Raw genomic sequence first — 3581 nt, 5'->3', positions numbered from 1 at the left:
CATTTGGTGTTGGACTGACAGGGGCGGTGGGTTCGCTTGACACGTGGTGAACCGTTTAACATTCATGAGGTGCGCATTAGCCCTTAAGTGGGGGAAATATTCTTTTTCTCCACATCCAGCCAATATAGGAGCCGCTGCTCCTCGGATGAAGCCCTGCTGCCTGGGGCGTGAACTCATGGCATAATAATTAGAGTCAAGGCGTTGCGTGGTGAAACCGTAGCCCCTGAGGGGTTCGCTTGTCCAGGAGCACGTAACCCTTGCGCACGCGCTCTGTAAGGGGGAAATCCCCGGTGCGTTCCCTGATTATGTCGGTTGGGGAGTAACTGCGATGTAGCCGCCCGACACCTCGGGGAGGCTCGCTGGGGGAGCTAACCGCCCCCCCAGACCCCCCGGTGCGGTCGTAACCATGACTCTCTTAAGGGGGACTCTCTAAAAGACCCCACCGGGCGCACCTAGAGCCCGGGCCGGCTAGACATGACCGGTGCCATTCCGCACTAGGGAACAGGCGGGCAAGGGTCAGCACCCCCTGCCGCGTCATTTAGGTCGCTCGAATGAAAATGCGCAGAGCATTTCAAAATGCAAAAGCCTCGGACGGCGAGGGACACGGTCCCACTCCCTCGACGAACAGACAGGGGACTGCCGACAACGACCAGGCGCAAAATGAGGATTATGAGATACGAGTTCCCTTCGAAAGAATAAGCTGCCGAGAGTGTTTAAGAAGCGGCTCGGGGAACTTCATGGCGCTCATTCTAAATGATGAGATTGGGCACGCGGCTGAGCGCCATGCAGACATGAGGGTGGTGTTCATATGTGGAAAATGTGGAAAAAGGTACCTGAGAAAACACCCGGCACTATGCCATGTGCCGAAGTGCTCTGCCCCAGCACCACCCCCTGTCGAGACTCCGGTTACAGGTGAAGTGCACACATGCGGAGGGTGCGGAGAAGTCTACCAGACAAAAAACGGACTCTCGCAGCACGAAAGGCACCAGCATCCAGAAGTGAGGAACGCAGCCCGGGCAGGCGGGACAGCGAAGGAAAAGAAAGCACCATCTCAAAGACACAAAGTCTTTTCCGAAGAGAAGGAAAATAGGATGCTGGAGCTTGAAATAATGTACAAAGGAGTAAGGAACATAGCAGTACGGATGACGGAACACCTGCCAAAGAAAACGACCAACCAAATAAGAGATAAAAGAGCAACACTGGTATATAAAAAAAGGATGGCGGAGGTCTTGGCTGAGGAACATGGAGAGGAAAAAGAAGCAGAAGAAGAAGAAGCAGAGAAGAAAAGAGATGTGCCCGAGGAGGTAAGAGATGCCGATCCCTCCCGGGGTTCCGCCACATCCCGAAGCGGAAGAAGGAAAGGAGGAAGAAATAGATGTGCCCGTGGAGGTGGACGAGTTACCTGTCCCCCCCGGGGTTCCGCCACATCTTGATGCGGTAAAAACTCGCACGGACACCGACACGGCGGTGCCCGGCAGTAAGCTCCAGGACTCTCTACCAGTATCCGCATGGAGAGAGGGAGTAGCAAGAATGGTGCTGAACACGGAGACCACCATTGCTATTCCACCCGGGGCAGCAGCTTGCGTCCAGCTGCTTAAAGGAGTTCTGACAGAAATAATAGAGAACGGTGGAGACTTACTCAGAAGAGACATTGGAGATGGTGGACGAGGAGGTGTGCAATGCGCTAAAGGCACAGAATGAGATCCGCAGCGCAAAGAACAAAAGAAACAAGCGCAAAAACAGGAGTAGGAAAGAGTACATATACGCCAGGACTCAAGAGTTATACAGGGAAAATTCAGGCTTTCTAGCCAAACATGCGAGAAAAGGTACTAGCTGGGCCGAAGAACTCAAAGCGGACCTAAAAACGGTAAAAATCAAAGACCTGTACAACTCGTTATGGGGCGCTAAGCCCCATATAAAGTTACCTGAGTTTGGGGAGGCCGGAAACAGCCCTGGACATCATGCTGACCCCAATCTCGGCAAAGGAAGTGAAGACACGGCTTGCCCGGATAAAGGCCAATGTGGCGCCGGGTCCGGACGGACTCATAAAGAGGGATGTGAGTTGTCTGGCAGACATAGAAATCCTCCGGCTCTGGTATAATATAATTATGATCCGTGATACCCAGACAGAAAGGGTTCACGTCTGAAGCCAGGTGCTTCAACAATGTCCACATCTTCAGTAAATTGCTTAGGCATGCTAAAGTATCAGAAGGCCTGGTCGTAGCGCAATTGGACGTCTCCAAAGTCTTTGACACAGTACCGCATGAGGCCATAGGAGCTGCGCTACGGAAGAAGGGACTACCCGAGTTTGTGGTGCGGCTCGTGGTAGATTCCCATGAGGATGTGCGGACAGTTATTAAAAACAAGAAAGACTGCATAGAGATAAAACTCCAGCGCGGGATCAAGCAGGGGGACCCTTTATCTCCGTCAATTTTCAACTTTGTGATAGAGCCTATGCTCAAAGCGCTGAAGAGTCAGCCGGGATACCAAATTGGAAACAAAGCAGGCGTTTCAGTACTGGCCTTTGCTGATGACATCATTTTAACAGCAAAAACGACACCACAAGCCAGTGATCTGCTGGGTTATGCGGAAAGGTACCTGAAAGGATTAGGCATGAAAATATCAGCAGCAAAATGCAAGCCTTTCGCATAAATACAACTAAAGACTCCTGGCAGATCCCCGGCTGACACTTTTAAGTGAAGAGAGTATCCCGTACGCGGATGCGGGTACTTCGCTAAAATACCTTGGTATTAAAATATCTCCTTGGGCTGGAATAGACATCAAGGGCCTAAGAGATAACCTCTGCTCATCGATTAATAGAATACGAAAGCTGGCGCTGAAACCATATCAAAAGGTGAATCTAATCTCCACTTACCTAATCCCACACTACCTGCATCAGTTGGTACTGGCAGTACCGCCAGTAATCTATCTTAGGCAACTTAACTGGGAGCTACGGGTAGTGACCAAAGATATTTACCACTTGTCGCAGTCCACAACGAACGGATTAATATACTGCGGCAAGAGAGACGGGGGACTAGGATTCCCTAAGCTGGAAACTTTGGTAGTGAGTTTCAGTCTTAGGGCAGGATTAAAATTCTCGGAGTTTTCGGATCCGGTGATGCGAGCTCTGGCAGAGGAGACAGACATGGTGAACCGTCTCAAGAGCCTGTCGGCCTCGGCCAGAATAAATTGGCCCCTGAGCCTGAAGGGGATAAGGCGCTATAAAATAGCGGCCAAGAAGACAGAGCTCGCATCGTGGGCATCTCTGGTGACGCAAGGAAAGTCGGTTCAGTCTTTCACCGACAATAAGTTTGGAAACGCCTGGCTTTACAATCCAACGCTTCTAAAGCCTGGAAGATTCACAACGGCCCTTAGAATGCGCACCAACACCACCGCAAACAGAGTAGCAATGAATAGAGCTGGCTCGGTGGCGGATGTAAGGTGTAGAAAATGTAAGAGCCATCCAGAAACGCTGGGGCACATACTGGGGCAGTGCACTGTTATGAAGGAACATACCATCCGCCGCCATAACGAAATATTGGATGTTGTTATAAACAGAATCGTAAGCAGAGACAAAGAGG

This window comes from Wasmannia auropunctata, unplaced genomic scaffold, assembly GCF_000956235.1.
Source record: "Wasmannia auropunctata unplaced genomic scaffold, wasmannia.A_1.0 LD336116.1, whole genome shotgun sequence".
Taxonomy (NCBI): Eukaryota; Metazoa; Arthropoda; class Insecta; order Hymenoptera; family Formicidae; genus Wasmannia; species Wasmannia auropunctata.
This window is presented reverse-complemented; position numbering follows the sequence as displayed.